Genomic DNA, 9,856 nt, shown 5'->3' on the forward strand with positions numbered 1-9,856 from the left:
ATTTTACAATTCAAGAACCCATGAACCATGCACTCAGCACCAATGGCAGCAATATCATAATCAATACCAACCACTTATTTGTTCCCTATCAACCCAGGATCCCCAGGACCTCAGCTTTGGAAAAATATCAAAGCTTTGGAAAATATCAACGAAGGGGCAAATCTTATTTCCAGGGCAATAATATTCCAAAGCACCATAGGGACACAAACTTTAAATTGAGCCATGGAAAAGATTTTTTAAGAAATAGTTTCTCCCCTAAATTACCAATTTAAGTGTGTCACCTCTAAGTATTACATATTCATTAATTATCTTTCCTGTTAAATCTCATTAATCATTTAACTTTTCATTACCTGAAAAATTGAAATTAATAATCTCATTAAAACTACATAGCATATATAAATCAGATTCTGCATGGTTTTTCCCCTTCTTAATTTCATAAGACTTATTTACAATTTCAAAAAAGAGAACATATTTATCTCCTCATTTAATCCTGAACCCTGATGTTAATTCCATTTCAATTCTCCCCCATATCATTTCAGTTATTTCAATATATTTAATATACATATTCCATTAATTATTCCATTCATCTTTATACATTTAAACAAAGGAGCCTGCATTCCAATACTTGAAAATGTCTACTCCATTACAACCCTCCTCATATTTCACTTCAATTATTTCAATATATTTAGTAAACATATTCCATTAATTATTCCAATTTATCTCTATACATATAAGAAAAGAGCTTACATTCCAATATCAAAAAGTATCAGTTCTGTTTTCTATCTTAATAATCTATCTCTCCCTATTTCCTACAATATTCATAACTTTTAAGTATGTTTATGCTACCCCATCACCTTGCAGAATCCCCTTTTTGAATATTAATCAGACATTGTCTCCGTGTCTTCTAACTAAGTAGTTTCTTTTCATTTTTTTTACAATTCCCATATTTCTTCGTTTTCAGATTCTGTTTCTTATCCCTTCTTTTCCCTTTTATTATCCCCTTTCTTCTTCCACTCCAGTTTTTATCCCCCTCCCTATTTATAGCTTCTTTCCACCCTTCAAATTTCTGCTGTTTCTTTTTACCTTTTTTAATTTTTCGGATATTCCCCTCTTTATTTAACTTCTTATATCTCATATTTTTATTTCCCACTCTTTTCCTCCTTCTTTACGGAATTCTTTGTTCCCGATGATAGTTAAAAATGGCCTCTTCTGTAGTCAGCTCCACCTCCTCTTCTGTCTTTTTTCTTTGTTGTTCATATTCTGAAATCATGTTTTCCATAAATTTTAAGGCAAAACCCAATGATTCACCTTGCTCTTGTAATGTTTCTTTCATGTTTCTAAGTTCCATTTTTAATTCCAGAAGATATATCACCATTTTACACATTTCTGTCTAATAATTTAATCCAAATAGTGTCTATGAGATTAGTTTTCAACAGTCAGCTTTTGTTTTATTCCTCTCAAAATTTTGGTTCACAACTAATCCAATACCAAATCCATGTCAAAATTAACAATTAATCCCAGGGCAGAATCTTCATGCTTCTTTCTTTGTTTCAATGATTCAATTTTTCAAAGTTCTTGTTTTATTCTTTACAGTTTTTAAGAAACAGAGTCTTTTAGAAAAAACCCAAATTAGATTTAACTACTAGATGGCACTCTTTATTATAACAAATCTTCACCCCTTTTTTTAAATTCAGCTATTCAGGGCTTTTTAAACCACAATCTTCCAAGAAAAACATCAAATCCAATTAGTATTAAGTTTTTCCTTTAACAGTCTCAAATTCAGCTTTATTAGTGCCTATGTAAAATCAAAATATATTTATCCAAATTAATTAAATGGTTTCTTCTTCCAGCTTCTACCTTTCTTAGTTCAAAGTCCCACAACTGTCAGAAACAATTCACACTTTTTTTTCCTCCTTCCTCTTCGCTGCTTTAAATCTTTTCTTAAAAATTCTTAAAGATTAATCCTGGGATACCTTCCATTTAATTATAACGTCCCATTTCTCCTGCTGTCCACTTTTTTCTCTCTCCTGCACAATCTTATTCCAGCTTACTCTTTCCCTTCTAAGTGGCCATTTTAGACCACTGCTTCAGATGTCTTTGGGAGGGATCATTTGCCAAGCCAGGGTGGGGATTTGCAACTCCCCTCTACCTGGCTGTTGGTCTCCCCTTCCTCCGCTGCCTCTATGAGGAGGCTTCTGCCCCAGATCTAGCCAATCGGGGCTCTCCAATGAAGAAGCACGGACCAAAACCACGGACAGTCATGGTCAGCAGACCATCTTTGGGAAAGTCCAAAACAGGAGCATACCCGAAAAATGATTAAATGTACATGTTACTCTTCATTTTCACAAAAAATGACAAAATAAAGAAAAAATTAGGCACAATAAACCTTTCATATATCCTTACTTTTCAATGGATCAACAAATTTTATTTTGTTCTAGACATTTTCTGATGTAATGCCCTCTTCATTGCAACTTTGATCTCCTTGTTTCTTAAACTATTAGATAATAGGGTATAACATGGGTGTGATGACTGTATAGGAGAGGGAAATAAACTGTTTTGTGTCTGGAGAGTACTTTGACTTAGGGTTGAAGTAGGTAGATATAGCTGTGCCATAAAATAAGGTTACCAGCAGAAGATGAGATGAACATGTTGAAAAGGCTTTCTGCCTCCCCTCTGCTGAGGGAATTCTCAAGATGGTAATAATAATGCAGGCATATATGAATAATATAATGAGGAAAAGAAACACTATGAATATCACAGTAGCTGTGAAAGTTTCAATTTGAACGATGTATGTATCAGCACAAGCCAACTCCAACAGTGGGGGACTATCACAAAAGAAATGATTAACTGTATTAGGCCCACAGTATGGCACACTAAAAACAGTTATGGAAGAGACAGTAGAGTTAGGGAAGCCTAAAAACCATGAGGCCACAGCTAATTGAAAACATACTTTTCTGTTCATAATTTCTGGATACCGTAATGGATTACAAATGGCAACACAGCGATATGCCATTGCAACAAGAAGGCTGTACCAAAGGAAAATAAAAGAAGTACAACTGTGTGAAGCAACCTATATAGGAAATGGTCTTCTGCAAAATAAGATCAGCTAGCATTTTTTGTACTATTACTGAATTGAAACAAATATCTAAGGAAAAAGATTTCAGAGGAAGAAGTACATGGGACTCTTAAGTGCAGGGTCTACTGTTGTGACAAGTATGATGAGGACATTTTCCAGTCAGAGATATTGTTTAAACAAGAAAGAAAATGACAAAAAGAAGTTCAGGGTAACTGGAAAAATCCCATGAGAATAAATTCTGTAACACTTGTTTGATTACTTACTATAATTGATCTTTTCCATGCATTTAACATTATTTGAAGTGTGATTCTCTGAAAAAAATTGATAAATTCTTCTACAAGCTTTTTCTTTGTCCCATGAGGTAGTCCCCTTTATAAGCAGATAATATACAGGCAATTCTCTAAACAAACTTTGTTGTCTATCTCCTGAACTGATTTCTTTCTATAAAAGAAAATTAAAAATTATCATTAATTAATTATAAACATGTACATTTGGGAGTAGGCTTAGGAGGAATAATCATCTTTTTTAACCATCCTTTTCTAATAGTTGGGGAAAAGTTTTTTTCCTTTTTACCAGAGAAAGAGTAAAATATTTGCTAGAAAGAGTAGCAATTATCAGCCAGGATGTGGCAAAAATGCATATAGTGCAATCTTTCCATAGCTTTCCATTACACTTTATCTATTTTCATTTTTTGAAATGCTTTTTCCCTCAGAGACTGTTTTTTGCTTATCTTTCAAAGATTGTTAAATTATTAAAATAAAATTAAAGAAAAGGGAACTGTTAAAGTTGCAGCATTGTTATATTATATATTTATAGGTAAATATGCATATTCTCATCATGGATGAGAAATTAATGATTCCTGAGATGAATTTATATTACATATATAATTGAAGTTAAAGATACTGGATATTGAACTTAAATAACACCTGATGGTGGGCACAGTTTTGCACCTGCTAATTTACACAAGAATAAATTGTTTTGGGTTCCACTCTGGAATGTATTTCAAGTCTGTCAATTAGAATGTTTAGGTCATGCTATTGAGTCGCTTAAGTTTCTCATTGGATTTTGTAGGCATTTTAATCTTCTTTTTTTTCTTTTTTGAAACTTGTTATTTGCCATTGTAGAGTTCCCACTTCCTAGTACAACAGACACTCCTCATTTAAAGGGACCAAAGATTTAAAAAAGAGCAAGAGACTTTTATTCCCGGATAAATTATGCAGACTACACATATGAATTGCAATACATTTGTTACATGTTTTACAAATGTATTTGAGAGCAATTCTTTTAACATATGGCTAGTTCACCAATTAATGAATCATCAAACCATCTTACACAATATATTTAACCTAAAATAGGTAGGCAAGTGAAAAACTGAATCAGTAGGTAGTAAAATATATCAGTGTATGTAAATACAAAATTGTGCTATCAGTAAGTTTTCACTTCACAGCAATGGCTGCTATGTTTGATTCTGAAAGCAATCATTTGAAGGGGATTTCCCACTATTCTATTTTATTGTTTGATGTTAACTTTTTTGTAAAAAATAAAAGGCATAGTAAAGCTCAATTTACAGATACAGAAAAGGAAACTAAATTTTCATACTTACATGTAAGCACTGATGGCTAAGTGTGAAATGTTGTGCTGATTAATATTTTTTATCTTAGGTCATTTAGTTACTGTAAGGATTTATCTTCTCCGCTTATTGCTTCCTAGAATAATTACATAATATGTCACCAATTACTTTCTTTATAAGACAGCATAATCTTTAAATGTGAGTTTCTATGAAAGTTATCCCTACTTTTTCATTATTTAAATGTGCTGATATGCTGAGGAAGAGGAAGAGGAGAAGGAAGAGGAAGAAGAGAATTGTAATGATATTAAAGTAGAAGGACAGATTCAAATAAAATGTTGGAGGGTTTGAAAATCTCTTCCCACTATAACAAATAATAAGGTATTGCTCATCGCATTAGTTTTAATTTGTAAAAGACCAAACATATATTGATTGATTTTGCTCTAGGTTCAGTTAGATAACATAAGCTAGAAAATAAATGGTCAATTCATTAACCAAATAATTGACAATCTGTCTCTATCTCTCCTGTCTTCACTTTCTCTGATTAACTGAATGGCCCAATTATCAATAGTCCAGAAATACAAACATTTAAACTACCAATGATAGTTACATTTCTTTAAAAATTGAACACCTTGTTTTGAAAACTCCAGTACAAAAGAACCATACTCATAGAGATACAGAGTTTTATTGTCCTTATCGGGTTTACTGTATTATTGCAAGATTATCTTTGGAGATCTACCTTTAACTTGTTATTTCTTACTGTTTTCTCCCATCATGGATAATTTTTTAAAAATTGTATCCAACTAGATTGACCCAAGATTAAGGGAGACACAAAAACACTGCCCTGGAACAATTTCCCTATAAGGATTGAAGAATGTTTCTATTTTGTAAAAAATAAACATATAAAAGAGATGTGTGAATGCTTCATATGTCCTGTTCTAATGATACCTCTATATGCTATTACTATGGCAATTAATACTACAATATGCTATGACACAGTTTATATTAGACTCTATAATTTTATAATAGTATATAGTAATATATTGTATTATAATATATAATAAATAATTTTATACAATATATAATAAATAGAAATTTATGACATTTTATTAATTGTTATTCTACCATATTATGACTATCTATAATCTATGTTCTATATTATTACTAATATGCCTCAATGTTTCCATCTTTTTAAGACTGTTCTGCTTCAAATCTTCTGTCTCAGATGTTTCTTCCCCTTTTTCTACCAATGGCCAGCAAGTAGAGTCTTGCTGTGCTTTTATAGTTCTTTTCTTCTCTTTTGGATGGTCCACTCCTTCTAAAGAAAAAAGACCTTCTTTTGTTGATGTATTCTGTTAGCTGGTGGTTACAGAGCTCCACAATACATATCTCCTATATTTGCCTGTCATCTCCTCTTACACCTATGTCATGGTTGCAGCATTATTGGTAAACTTGCAATGTTGACTCTAGGGAGAAAGTTCAAATGGAATAAATAAATAAATAAATAAAACAAAGGACACACGTGCTTTGCTTAACAGCCTACTCTTGGAGAAAAATTGTTCTTTTTTCCCGGGAGGGTGGATACCTCTGGGTTTTAATCATCATGTTGGAAGAAAATTATGGTGAATGTAATCAATTAAGTGAGTTAGACAAAATAAAGGTAAAAGAACATTTTGACTGTTTCAAATTATTTCAGTTCCTATTTTCAATATGCTGATGATTCAACTCTTCTCTCAGAAACCAAAGAAGATAGAAAACATTTGATTAAGAAAATTAAATAAGAAAGTGAGAATTTTGGTCTCTTTCTGAACATTAAAAGGACACATGACCACTGCAAGGAAGGGAAACATCAACATAGAAATTGATAGTGAAGAGATAAAATGTGTGGAAAAAAATATATTTTCCTAGGATTGCAGATACAGTAGCTCAAAGTGAAGAATGCAGCACAAAAATAAAATGTTGGATTGCACTGGATCACTGGATCTATTTACATAGACTTCTGTAAAACCTTTGATTCAGTGGTACATGACAAACTACTCCTAAAATTAAAATCTTATGGCATCTCCAGACACCTGCATAACTGGATAGATGCATTCCTGTCTAACAGGCAACAAATGGTCAAAATAGGGAACACCCTATCAAATTTAGTTTAGTTTAGTTTACTTTATTGTCATTGCACCTCGTACAATGAAATCAAACACCATCTTCAGTGCACATCATGACCATGACCATGAAAATAAAAACAAACACACATCCTTCACCCTTCACACATTGAACCAGAAACCCCTGACACCACACCAACACTGCACTACACAGCAGAATTCAAAAGAGCTACTGCCCTGGGATAGAAGCTGTTTTTCAGCCTATTTGTCCTTGTTTTTATTATTTTGTACCATCTCTCAGATGGTAATAGTTCAAAAAAAAAAGGTTCCCAGGATGAGATGGATCTTTAAGAATGTTTTGAACTTTCTTAATGCAGCAGGAGCTATAAAGCTGTTCCAAAGAGGGGAAAGGGCAACCAATGATCTTCTGGGCAATGACATCAACCCTCTGGAGTGCTTTCCTATCTGCCACTGTTCAATTGGCAAACCGTACAGAGGTGCAGTATATTAAAATGCTCTCTATGGTGCAGCGGTAGAAGGTCACCAGCAGTTTCTCATTCAGTTGTTGTTTTCTGAGAAGCCTCGGGTAGTATAATCTCTGCTGGGGCCTTTTGACCAGGGCTGCAATGTGGGCACCCCAGGTCAGGTCCTCTTTTAGGGTAACACCCAGAAACTTAAAACTGGCCACTTGGTCCACTCGGTCTCCATTGATAAGCAAGGGCTGGATGTCTGATCTGTTCCTTCTATAATCCACTATAAACTCCTTGGTCTTAATGGTGTTGAGGACCAAGTTGTTGTCTCCACACCATGAAAGCAACCGGTCCACCTCATCTCAGTAGGCAGACTCATCCCCCCGGAGATAAGTCCCACCACTGTTGTATCATCTGCAAATTTAGCAATAAATTTGTGAGTGGGAATGCAGTCATGCACATAAAGAGTATAGAGGAAGGGACTCAACACGCAACCCTGTGGTATACCAGTGTTAAGAATAAGGGCTGAAGAGGTATGATTACCTAATCTGACCCTCTGTGAGCGGGCAGACAGGAAATCCATAATCCAAAAATTAAATTAGAAAGTCCAAGGTCCAGAAGTTTAGACACTAGTCTATGTGGAAGAATTGTGTTAAATGCAGAACTAAAATCCACAAAAAGCATCCTAACATAGCCCTCCTGCTGTTCTAGATGAGTCAGAGCAGTGTGAAGAGTGATGGCTATAGCATTGTTTGTAGATCTATTTTTTTCTGTATGCAAACTGTTGTTTATCAAATGTATGCGGAAGACTAGAAATGATGTGCTGGAAGACCAATTTCTAAAAGCACTTCATGATGATAGGAGTGAGTGCCACTGGTCTGTAATCATTGAAGTTCTTGATAGGGAAGTTCTTTGGCAGCGGAACAATGGTGGAAGTCTTCAAAAAAGATGAAATAGTGGACTGGGATAAAGACCGATTGAAGATCCTGGTTAAGACCCCAGCCAATTGATCAGCACAGTCTTTAAGCACTCGGCCAGAGATACCATCAGGACTGACAGGCTTTCTAGGGTCCACAGGCCTCAGAATGCTCCTCACCTCCTGTTCCTCCAGAATGAGGTGGGGGCTACAATTGGCTGGTAGTTGTGTTTTATCTGTATCTGATGTCTCCACTTCAAAGCGAGCAAATAAATGATTCAGTTCCTCTGCCAATGAAGCATCCCCCTCAGCAGGGATGATATTGGTCAGTTGATGGTTTGTAATTTGTTGAATCCCTCACCACACCTGCCTCATGTTATCACTATAAAAATTATCCTCAATCTTCCTCTTATAATCAGTCTTGGCCTTCCGAATACCTTTCTTCAAATTAGCTCTGACAACACTGTATCTTGCCCCATCACCGGACCTAAAGGCCTTGGTCCTGTTATGCAAGAGGTGCTGGACTTCCTTGGTCATCCAGAGTTTCTGATTGGGATAGATCCTAATACGTTTATCCACTGTGATAGTATCTGTGCAGTGTTTGATATAGCACAGAACAGTTGCAGTGTGCACCTCTAGGTCAGGGTGGTAAAAGATGTCCCAATTTGTGTTCTCAAAACAATCCTGAAGTTGTTGGGAAGTATCTTCTGGCCAAGATTTCACTGTCTTTATTATAGGCAGAGCCCGTCTCCTAAGAGGGATGTAAGCTGGTGCTAAAAGCAGTGACATGTGGTCTGATTGTACCAAATGTGGTAATTGTATAAGCTTATAGCTATGTTTGATGTCGGTATATACTTTGTCCAATATGTTTGCTCCTCTAGTAGCACACTTAACATGCTGATAGAATTTAGGGAGCACTTCTTTTAAATCAGCTTGATTAAAGTCCCCCGCTATGATATGCACAGCATCAGAATACTTATTCTGCTGATTACTAGCAATGTTATACAATAATCCCAAAGCTATGGTAGTATTGGCATCAGGTGGGATATACTGCAGTAATCAAAACCATGCTGAATTCCCATGGAAGATATATGGGTCTACATTTAAGTGTCATGTACTCCAGATCCATGGAGCAGTGTCTATCTACAATCTTTGTATTGATACACCAACTTTTGTTCACATAAAGGCTTAAACCTCCCCCTTTGATCTTGCCACAAAATCCTGTTCCTGTCAACAGTGGTGTCCCCCAAGGCAGCGTTCTAGGACCAACTCTCTTTATACTTTACATAAATTACCTCTGTGATCATATTAAAAGCAACTGTGTTCTGTTTGCTGATGATGTAAAGCTATTCAACACCCCTGATAATACTGCTACCCTTCAAAATGACCTCAACTATGTGTCAGAATAGTCAAACAAATGGCAACTTCAAATCTCAACAAACAAATGCTCTGTCTCACTTATCGGCAAAAAAAATCAGAAAATAAAATACAAACTGAATAATCAAGACCTTGTTGATGACCCCAACTATGTCAAGGACCTTGGAATACTCATCTCTAATGATCTAAGTGCTAGAGCCCACTATAACTACATAGAAAAAAAGGCATTAAGAGTTGTTAACCTAATCCTGTGTAGCTTTTTCTCCGGTAATATCACACTACTAACTAGAGCATACAAAACATTTGTTAGACCAATACTTGAATGCAGCTCATCAATCTGGAACCTGT

At 35.1% G+C, this 9,856-nt stretch overlaps 1 pseudogene; it reads right to left on the reverse strand.

Annotated features, from left to right (window-relative positions):
* Positions 1–2,424: 2,424 nt before the first annotated feature.
* On the reverse strand, positions 2,425–3,369 carry LOC148129064 (olfactory receptor 10A4-like; annotated as a pseudogene).
* Positions 3,370–9,856: the final 6,487 nt, after the last annotated feature.

The sequence above is a fragment of the Notechis scutatus genome, chromosome Z, assembly GCF_049901735.1.
Source record: "Notechis scutatus isolate UNSWTSFEM ecotype Mainland chromosome Z, rNotScu1.2, whole genome shotgun sequence".
NCBI classification, from domain to species: domain Eukaryota; kingdom Metazoa; phylum Chordata; class Lepidosauria; order Squamata; family Elapidae; genus Notechis; species Notechis scutatus.